The following is an 11,970-nucleotide window of genomic DNA, read 5'->3' as shown; positions in this document are numbered from 1 at the left end:
ATTTTCTTGTAACTTAAGCTTTAATGGGATGCAAAATTGAAGTATTAATTTTTAAGTATGAATTATAAGTCTCCTTCCATACAAAATAAGAGATTCTATTAAATAAAAATTCAAGGTCTTTCTGTTCGATATTTCCCTGTAACTATTGTTTTGTATAAAAACAATTTTCCAGCCGTTTCTTGTCAGTCGATTGAAATATTAATTACACTTTAATGTTTCCTGGAATGCTGCATATGAATTTAGCGATTCGTTGAAACGCGTGGGATGCGTAGTAATAAATGAAAGGTTATCAATATCTGAAGTAATAACGTTAATTAGAAAAAATATGCTTTGTTGCCCGTCGATGTCTATAATAAGCTGTAACGAAGCGCCTGCATTTTATTTGTCAATTCTCCGCATTATTGCACATACCATTTCAATTACTCTTCTCATTAAGGCTTGAGAGTTACTCATCTAAAACATATGAACCAATTAATACAGCCTGTCATGGAGCGTAACGGCAATAATTTCGCCGAATTCATTTTATACATCCATATAGAACAATTGAACCCGTACGAATAAAAAGGAGTGGAAATTCAGAGTCCTCATTGTTGGGAATACCACGCGAGATTCCTTTAATATTTTTCACATAAAATCGAAACTCTAGAAATCAGAATATACGCGAAACACAATTTTTTCATTAACGTGATAGAATTTTTATTAGCATAGCGATCGCCATTTGACACATATTAATTTAAGAGGTTTGACTAATTTAGATTTATTCTGAAAACATTATGACGATTGTTATGTGTTAATGATTATAATTTAAGCAGCTAGATAATCATAATATAATTTTGATATCCTCGACTTCACTGTAATTCTTCATTTAACGCTTAACCTATTTCATTTTCTCAAATTCAGTAAAAAATTGCAGATTTCTAGAATACAATCATCAAGTATTTAGCCCGCGGCGTCGCCACTGTGACTCGCCCGCAGCGCCATTAATTCCTCAGCTCGCCGTGCACTCTGAGAACAACAACGCTCACCTTTGCACTCCTCCAAGATACTTTTCAATAGGATGTTTCCATACGCAGACGAGTAGCATCGTACATACAGCAATAATAATTGAAGAGTCATGCCGAGGATAATGAAAATTAATTAATTAAACATTTCGACGGAGCACACTCGGTCGCGTTCCTAGATTGGCTGCACGTCATTCGGGATAAACGTCAAGGTTTGTAAATGCGTATCGCCCGGGGGCGTTTCGCCTTTTCATTTCCAAGAATTACAAGAAATTCGTAAAAAGCACGGCGACGGGAACCCGCATCCACTTCTTACGTTCAGCCGGCTTATCGTTTGGGAGAAAAAGGGGCGAGCCGTCAGCGTGCCGCGTAACGGCGCGGCTCACGTTTCAATTAAGTAAATGAAAATGCTCGGAATCTGTAATTTTCTGTCGGCTGTCAACGAGATCTCGGCGTTCGAATCACGGAATAAACGAGCTTGCAGACGCATGGTGAAACATGAACATTCGAAAAAAGCTGACCAAATCTAAAAACATATTTCAGATTTGCGTAGGAACTCATATTCCAATTTTCTATACATCATTTTCGACGTACCGGCTACACTAAGTTTATTATGAATTTTGTAATGGAACATCGAGTAATGTAAGCCTTAACAAAACACTGTTTACTTAGACGAAAGAAATATTTACAGTTTCAAAGTAACTTCAAACGTGTTTAATATCGATATTTAATCATTTTGGCTGAATTTATACCGTACCCAAGAATCTTTAATTTCCAGAATTTTCTTTTCCCACCAAACGTTTTACGAGTTCGAATATAGTTGCTAGATTCCGGCTCGGATTTTTCCGGCGTAGAAAAGTCTCTTTCCTTTCCATCCAACCTCGAGGCTTCACGATCGATCGAAAATATCGCGGTACGCGCTCGCGTAGCTCATCTAAAATGGTCCTCGATATCCGACATCGGTATGCAATAAACATTGGCCGACGGATACCGAAGAGGCGGCCAACTATTCTCGCAATGTCGACGTAAATCGGCGCTCCGTGCGCTTCGAAGGACGCTTCCAAGGCACGCGAGGGTGTTAGGACGTTTTGGAGATTGGGTGAATATCTCAAAGATGTGTTGGGAATACTCGCGTCTCGCTGGTCGTCTAATTGGACGAGGGATTAAGGTCCTGAGACGGTGGTTCATTGTCAGAAATTGTCTACTCTTCTGCAGACCACGCGCACTTGTAGTGTCTCGCGACGTAGTCGAGCTTCGAGCACGCCGCTACGACTCGATTCAGTAAATTATATGTTGTTGAGTCGTTTGGGGTATGAATCTTTATGCCGTTGTTCCACTTGAACGATCGAAGGAATCGTCGTTCAATACCGTGCAATATGTTGGACCATTATGTCATTGCTCTGTCTGATTAAAGCAAAGTAATGATCACTGAACAGTTGTATGTGGGTTGAACAGTTATGCCCTTATCGCACCTAAAGAATTTGATTTAATATACATATTTTTCATTTGGAGTAATTTGCACGTTGAAACTTTAAGTCATTTTCCTCATTGAAAGATAGCAGAAATATGACAGTTGTCTGAATATTGAACCACGTTTCTCCCACATAACGCGTCAGAGACCATTACCACTCAACAGTCCGTTGCACTTTGAACCTTTACACCCTTATCCCACCTGAAAGATACTTTTATGAAACCTATCACTTGAACGTCATGTATCGACATCGAAACCTTAAGCCCTTCTACTACCTAACTATTGGGTTCATGCACTGATTACCATAACCAGTAACCGTTACTAAAAGAAACGTCTCTAGGCGCTCTTATACATTGAGTGCACGACGACGACGTAAAACACATCTGAAACACTTAGATAAGGTCGCTGTTGTGAAGCATCGAAACAAAGGTGCTCCTTAGCCCACCAAGTGCCAACTTCCAGCCTCGGAAGATACGAAGCAGTCTGTTCTCCAAGGTGTTGTGACTTTTAAACGGATTATGTCTGAGCGAAGTGTGCTGAAAGAATAGGCACACGCGGCGCCTAGCGCGCTGCCTTCGAGCGATAAGGTTTCATTCATAAACACAAAAATATACTCCGCCGACGCGTACCGCCAGCGATGGTTCGTGAGTCGTTGGGCTGCACGGACGTCGGACTTGAGAGGTTAAGTGGGTTCTATGCCGCGAGTTGTGCATACAGGGTGAGACGTTTAAAAAAGGCCACATAAAAATACCAGAATAGTTATGGCACTCCATAACACCTCTATTGGCGGAATTAAACGAATATAACACAATATTTCTAGATAGATGGAAATATTCTGATATTTTCATTGATTTCTACTTTATAATTTACTATATTATAAATTTAATACTTTATTAAATTTATTTAAGTAATTTCTTTTAGCGTTTTCAAATATCGAGTATGTATTAGAAAAACAATAAATTAACAATTTGGAGACTGATTAAAGAAAGACATAATTTTATTTAAAAAACGAAGTGTCTATCGCTCATTTCTCAGATAATTTGTTCCAAAGAGCCTCACCCTGTACACGAGAGCGCGGCTTAACGCGCAAGTAAGAGTATGCGACAATGGCATGAGAATCGTTTACAGCCAACTGTTGCAACGTAACGTGGAACATACTCAAGAAACTTGAAGCGAGTCACTTTTAATAGGACATCGCGTCTAGCAAGTAAACAGAGAAATTTCTGGCCGAAACGGAGGCACGCGTGCGAGAGACCGAATAAAAAACATTTAAACAGCAAATTAACGCACGTACAATAATATAGGATACTTCGGGAGTAGAACGATATTTCAAAGTGGTTAGAATATGCTCAAGGATTTTCAAAGAATTGGAACAATCACTGAATGGATACGATATGCGCTAAATAATAGAATAACGTGGAAGATTGCCGGTAGATTGATACGCTGATTTACTCAAATATTTGTTTTATGTCACGTAAATTTGTACATGATGTTTTACCATCGTTGATTGGGTTTTGAATACATTTCCGTTCAAGCACTTCGTTGCTAAATGTGATCACGACTACTGTTTGCATTGAAATCAATGTAATCAATTTGTCCAAATTTACAAGCTCATCGTTGGCGTTTGATTGCGTTCTAGAAAGATATATATAAAACTTTTTCATTAAATAAACAATATGTCGAACCCGTTGAGACAAATTTAGGAAGTTTATAGTAATCAGTGTTCTGATAATTATAGAATTTTCTACGAGTCGAGCAGGTTTTGATGACAAGAGTGAAAGAAATTACATTTATATTTTCAAAGGCGCAGTAGAATTTGATTTCGTGGATTCATGTGTAACGCATCGAGGGTTTAATTGAACATTAATCATATAACGAGCCGCACTGATGACATCGGAATTCTATTGAATATTATCCATCTATTTCGTAAATTGCTCAATTAATTTCCGAGTTGCATATCGGTTAGGTAAATTTCTGTATACGGTTATTATTTCTAAATTAAACCAGTAATTTGCGAACAATTGAGGTTGCGCTACTATCGCCGTAATAATTCGTGATGATCCACTAGAAACAGAACACCTTAATGTATTTGCTAATGTATAAAATAACGGGTGTCATCAACGAAAATGATATAGTTTTTAGGAATACGTAACATAATAGAAAATAGTTTTTATTTTTTTTTTAAAGAAACATCCTAGCCTCCTTCACAACGCACACCTACGATACTCATACACCAGTACGCGAAGACATGTTGCTAGCGTAGTTACGGTATCATACTAAATTCGACGGTTATTGTTCGAGCCTTAAACGTCGAGGAAGACGTTTAATGTAATATCCAAGCAGTTTCCCTTGCCAAAAGGTAGCGCAACGGAGTATCTCACAGTCGCATTCTATTGCATGACCGACGGAGCTGGCTAACAAGGCGAATACTCTGCAAAGTTGAAATCGAAATTTCATCGAATTCCTGGCGAGGTTAGGTTTCCTATTGCGTTTGATCTGAAACCTCCACCGTTACGGTTATGTTCGAAACGATTGGATGAAACTCGCTTCGCACTATCTGTTGCTACAGCACACAGAGTGTCTCGAAATTGTATATCATAAACTGTATATGGTACTAGAAATTACATAATACTGTTATATCATACACAAATTATCGTCTGATTGGTTGAGTTGTTTTCAGGAAATTTTGACCATTTGTAATTTGAAATCAACGGTGCTGGTTATTTATTTTTATTAAGTAATTATGAATGATTCCCGTTCTGAAAAAACGAACAGTATCTTGAAACCAGTATTTGTTCCTGAGATATCGATTGCGGAAGTTTGCCTGGCAGAGTTGCGACCGAGTACTTGTTTGGCATGTCTGACCATTCTTCCCTGTTTCTACTTACCCTTGTGTTTGCAAACATCTATGGTGTTATGGATCATGTACTTTCCGTCAATTTTGTATCTACTAGTTGGAGCCAGTTGAAATATGATACTGTAACATCAGTTACGTTACCAAACAACGCAAGTAGAAACTACATGACATGATCAGACACGGTAGTCAAATTTTACTGAATCCCAGACGTAACAGACAAATCTTCAAAAATCATTTTCTTGAAAACATACCATCGTATGATACAATTTTATTACATCTGAATCACTTTTATTTTAAAAGCTGGATACAAAATTAATTTTAGATGAGAATTAGGAGTGGCGTGGCAAGGCAAATGGTTCTAGGATATATTACTAGAATTAGCGCCACTTGTATCCAGATAGATTAAGTACTCGGTTAGGTGGAATTATCCGAGGAGACGAAAATTATTTTGCAATTAGTATGCTGTATCAGGCCGCGCTAACAATGTTACCTTACGTTTATTCTTTGTTTAGCTGGCCAATTTATGGCGAATTTATCATTTTTGTTGTAATTTCAAACAGTCGCCGTTCCACATACGTGTTTATTTTCATGTAAAGTAGCAATAAATTAACGAACATTGTTGATCAATAAACTGCGGTAAAATTCATGAAAGGGTTAAATATCAGACAAATTTGAATATTCGATTGCTCTGCTTTAATACAACGTTAATTATTCAGTTAAATGTTATAAAACAATTTTAACTTTTCCTTGTCATGTATTACACAACAATTAATTAGAGGTAGAAACATTTGAAGAAATTTATTTTACTACTTCCAAAGTTTTTTCTTATTAAATTAAACAAATTAAGAAAAAATGAATAATTCCTATGAAAAATATTCACAAAACTACAATCACGGTCTCCTGTGTAAATCGTATGCGGACTGTTAAACGAATGCCTCTAAGAGCCTGTACTTTGCATTTAGATTTCTCCTTCTATTTCTAAACGCCCTGTATATTCCACTGCACACCGCTGCATCCTGCGAACCATTGAGTTCTTGCGCATTTCGCGTTTCCCCTCCGTGTTGTCGTTTCAACGTACGCCCGTTTACATATCTGCTCGGCGTCAAACCTATCGCCAACATCCGTGCTCACCTGAGACAGTATGTTCCACTTCCACGAGAAAACGCATTTTCTCTCGCGGCCACTATCTCCTAACACGTGCTTCCTTACGGACGATAAAAGTGCTTTACGTTGGGGCAGACATTTCAGCAGGACCCGCGACGCCAATAAGTATCACGACTTTATTGATACGTTTATAAGCGCGAGCTTCCAGCCACGCTGGATGCGAGGAAGTGAGATCAGCGTTGCTAATGATAGTAAAGATTCACTGAGTCTATCGTAGTATACCGACAGAGCCTAAGAATCCAAGAGCTTGAGAAATTGAAGAATTGTACAATTGGAAAATTGGATATTTGAAAAATTGGCATCAGTAAGAAGACATCAATATTTCTTTTTACCGTAAATTAACGAACAAAATTCCTGTTCCAAAAATTCTATTCGAGCTAACTTGCTCCCCTTTAAGAGCGACAACGTGAACATTTTTTCATAAATTCCGAGACGGTGCAAAGTCACAGAATGCACGTATAAAGAGTAATTTCTTTTCACTTAATTATCGATGCCCTTATGCGCCCCGAGTGTGACGAATCGATATCTCCAAGGGTGGAATACCGAGGATCTCACTTTTTCATCAAGCGTATCTGATTTGACGGCGCAGTGGAAGCGGCCGCCTTTGATCAGACATCGAGTAGGCACTAATCCCACGCTCTTCCACACTTTTCCGTTAATTAATTCAGGTAATCTACTTTGTTGCTATAAGTACGCCGGGGGAGTTGGAATTCGTTGCAAACGATAAAATAATTTTTTTTTTCCAAAGACCCTACGGAAGAACGTAACGGAGGTTAAATTATAAGTGGCCAGTGGATGTCAAAGGTCGAGATACTTCACCGAAGAGCTAATATAAGTCACCATCGAATTTCACTCAAAGAGATTGCTGTACTATTTCGAATGGCACGGGACGGAAGATCAGAAGTTAATTTGAGCCGACGGGAATATCGGTAAGATATCGAGGACTACTTCACTCAACCATTATTATCCCTTTTTCGGTGGATGCACATAGAACAATGAATATTTTGCTAATGGAAGCTATCATAGGAAACGACGTGGCGTCACGTATTTAAGAATTGTCCTATGACACCTTGAACGTCCTCTTTATTAATCGTGATGACCTTCATATATAATAAATTAACGTGCAGATGTTTTATAGCCAATGAATTTTTGTAAAGTTTATTTATGAAGATGATTTTTTCGTCTTATTTTTGGTCAGAAATATTATAGCTTCACATGTTTTATAGATAGATAAATCAATAAATAAAATACTTGTTACATATCCGGTATTGGCAATCGCCTTATATCGTATTTGGAGTTTATGTTGTCAATAACAGCTTAAAATCCATCAAGACGGCTTAAACTCTGACGTGCATTGTGTCGAGATACTGTTGTCGGCATATACTATATTATTAAAATGTAATCGATCGATGCTGCTGTTGCTTGTCTCCGGCAACCTGTGGTTTATTTGTACCATACACAGTGCTTGTATTATTATTATTATCGTAATAATACGCGCCATTAAAAATTGACGTTGGAATTCCATATGTGCCTTCAATACTGATGACATCTCTGAAATTTAAATGGGTTAGAAGATATTTGGTACAGATATTTAAGATATTCCGGAAACTATTATAGAAATCTTGAATAATTGAAATACTGGAATATTTTATAAAATTCAAATAGTTCTCAAACTCATATCTTTCAAATACGTATTCAACACGTATGTAGACTCTGAAATAATTTATTCGACTTTGTCTCCTTTTTAGACTCTTTAATATTTTTAAAATCTTGAAAGTTTTATAACATTGACAGTTCCTTAAGCCACTGTTGACAGTAAAATTCATTCTTTAGTCTCTATCGTTTTAGAAAGACCTGTAATCATTTCGAGACATTCGATACGTTTAAGAAGATTCAAGACCGTCAAGAGTCTCAAAGAATTCAAGACTCCCAGGAATTTGTTTGAACATTCAATTATGAAAGTTTCGAAATTACTCGAGTCTCGCCACTCGACTCAAGATGTCTTGAAACGGTTTCCACCGCATCGCTAGTCACGGAAACTAATCGAAATTGAGAAATATGGACGTGGTACTCTTTGTTTATTTACGTCGTAGAGCGGGTATAGTGTTTCGCATACGGTCTATTAGAGGTAGTTTGCGCTCGATACAAACAAAGGCGGTAGCGCGAAAAAGTTGCTCGAGCGCATGCAACCGTTAAATTATCGATTGAAATATTTGTGTATCAGCGGAACTTGATGCCCACTGATGCGTGCAGAAACACGGTAACGTCAGCACGTGGTTAGCGCGTGTGGTATACTGATTAACATCTTTTTAGATAACGTGCTCTCAGTGTTCGGATTTATTGACGTAATAATATAAATTTTTATCGGTACAATCATCTAGAGTATCCCACGTATGATTAAACATGCTACATATTTTCCTATGGAAAATTACTACGATAATTTCACATCAAAATATATATTTAAAAAAAATGTAGCGAGAGAATTCAATTTATTTTAACAGAATTAAGAAAATGATTAATAAATTCAAGACTTCCAAGAGTTTCACATTAAAATGCATATTCAACAAAAATGTAGGAAGAGGATTTAATTCATTTTAAATAAAAGTAGAATGTAATTAATAAGACTTTCAGTCACTTAGTGACTGCCAATGAAAGAATATTTTCCAACCAACCTAAAATATGTAACACTCTGCTCTCGTTAATTAAAATGAAAATACTCCTATATACCCAAACGTCTATCAATATTAAAAATATCATTTCGTTTGAGTTGGCTAGGATCCATCATTTAAAACACCATCGGAAATATTATTTTCTTCGAACGCAATCCAGCTCTGTAGACTTACTGCGTATCGGCGATAAGGCAGACCGGACACGCGCGATACGTTATTGCAAATGCCGTAATTGCAAATTCCCCGTCAATCAGCTCGCCAAAAGTGAGCACACGCGCTGCAACGCGGGGCTGGTTGCATCGAGCACGCAATAATTTTATAAAATTTCGTACGTCTCGTTGATTGACGCGCAGTTGAATCGCGAATTACCAACGGGAATATTGCTTCCGATATCGCGCTCGGCCAAAAGCGGGAGCGATATTGAATTCAGACGCGAGGTAAGCGACTTTTTACAACCGAGAATTCCGTTCGATTTATTTGCACTTAAGTTGCGCGAACCGAAACGCCGGCGACGTATTTTCCGCGCGCACCGCGAACAATTTGAATACCTGGAACCGGGCCGGACCGTTTGGAAAAAATGTATTATTTCGGGCTCGCCAGCTCGTAACCGTGTACGGAAAGAACTATTTACGAATGCCGCATACGATATGAAGCGAACAAATGCAAAATAAAAACGTAAAATCAACTTTAATTTAATTCTCATTTGAATACGCCACGGTCGCGCAAGGAATTCCCATTCCACCCATGAGCACTGGCCGATAATTTTAATTAAGTTATGCATAATTTACTTCACCCCGGTACAAGGAAAGAGAATCGTTTCCGTCGGTGTTATTAATGGCGCGGTCAACAACGGTGATTTGCCTTGCTGTGGAACAGGTTAGAAGAAAAATAAGAAGCATTTCTTCTGGAATCTCTGTTCGCTAGGTGTCGAGGCGCTCGAAAATGAAGAGTGCCGCTAGTTCAACGCTGCTTTTAACACATTAACATTTCGAAATTAGGTGGGTTAAAAACTATCCCACCTTTTGCTTGGCTTTATTATTTTATTTAAAGTTTTTCATTCATGTGGCGATACTACTGATGAACTAACGCTAAAAGTACGATAAGTGGAATCAGTCTTCTGTTCACAGACACAGTTCTTCTGTGCAGCTTGAATTTTATATTTCTTTTATAATCGCGTGCCTCAAAGAGTTGATGCATAACTGAACAAATATATTCAAATGTTTTAAGATAGGCCCGAACATTGTCCATAAGGAAAATGTTTAGACTTCAACTCAATTCCTTGCAATTAATTCCTATAATATAATTTTGGAGCAATTCATGCCCTAAAGGATGCAGTTAATTCACTGATTTACCGCGACCTTGTTATTTAGCACAATAATGTTTCTCACTTTACCTGCGATAGCCTAATGCACCCGCAGCAGAACTTATGGCACTAGGGGAGCTGGTTATCAACGCGTTTTTCACATCCAACGGAACCGAAGGACGGCGTAGCCCCGAACAACGGCCACCGATCATTTTCCACTTTCGTTTCGTATTACTGGGCCCGTCTACCGGTTATAAAAAATGATAAGGAAGAACGTCAGCCAGGGTCAGATACAAATTACCGTTGCGTTGGCCGGAGTTGGGTGGAAACTCGTGTTGGGAATTGAGGGCAGCGCGCAGGGAAATTGCTATACGCCTTCTCTCCTCCCACCTACTCCGTCCACCTTACCAAACATTTATCCTCTCTATTTCGGTCCACTACCGTCTCAGGCCGTGCAATAATGTTGCCTGTCTAAATAATATTGGCCGTCGTTAAATACCACAAATAGTGGTCACTTCCTCGCTGAATATTTACGAAGCCATCAAATTCGTTTCAGTACGACGCCGGATAGTTGGTGAAATAATATTGATAGGGGACGCTTTAACCCTGGAACGACAATGAGTGGAAGCATGAGAAGGGACTTCGTCGAGTCCAGCAGTCGGAAAAGTTTTGAAAATACGACAAGAATCGATTTATGCAAAAATATGCACGCTACTATACGAAAGACAAGTGTGCACGTGCAATATCCACGCTTTGTTGATAAATCACTAAACAGCCAGAAATTAATAAGATTCCGAGGCAAATAAGACGTATAGAAATTGAATGCCGAAATAGTTCGATATCATCTAAATTTAAATACTCAATTTTACGTAGCATTGTAAAATATTATATATGGCACGATAAAACGATTGAAAAAATTAATATTAATTCGCATAAAAATAGTATACACCCACGTAATTCGAATGAACCGAATGCATCAATTGCACGAAATATAAACTATAATAAATTCAATCGAAATATTAATTTCCAATACAAGCATACACAAACAAAGATATAAATATTAAATTGTTACGAACTTGTTTCCTCCGAAAATGATAATCTAACGCAATGCATTGCAACGCGTTGCATATTACACCGGCGGTATTGCACCAAAAGGAAAAATGATATCATCAAACGAGAGTCCTCTAGCTGCGGGATCCAACTTTATCCGGTATCAATTTTTTGCATCTACGCTTGGAAGTGAGCTAAAGCTTGACCCAGTTTCTAGAGTCACCCTGTACACGGGGCGTGTTTGCCCGTGTAATAGTATTTGACCAGTGTGTGTTCTCGGGCATCTGACTGTTTGTTTCTGACTCACTGACTGTAACTGATGCGTTCCCAGAGAGTCTCTCCTATGTCTACTTGGCTAACGTGTAGATTTCCTGATTGCTCCATTGAAGATATCGGTAACTGTGCTTCTACCTGATTAATTCCTTATTTCTGCTTCCTTTCGTTCTACCTCTAAA

The sequence above is a fragment of the Hylaeus volcanicus genome, chromosome 4 (genome assembly GCF_026283585.1).
Source record: "Hylaeus volcanicus isolate JK05 chromosome 4, UHH_iyHylVolc1.0_haploid, whole genome shotgun sequence".
In the NCBI taxonomy this organism is placed as follows: domain Eukaryota; kingdom Metazoa; phylum Arthropoda; class Insecta; order Hymenoptera; family Colletidae; genus Hylaeus; species Hylaeus volcanicus.
Note: the sequence above shows the minus strand (reverse complement) of the source record.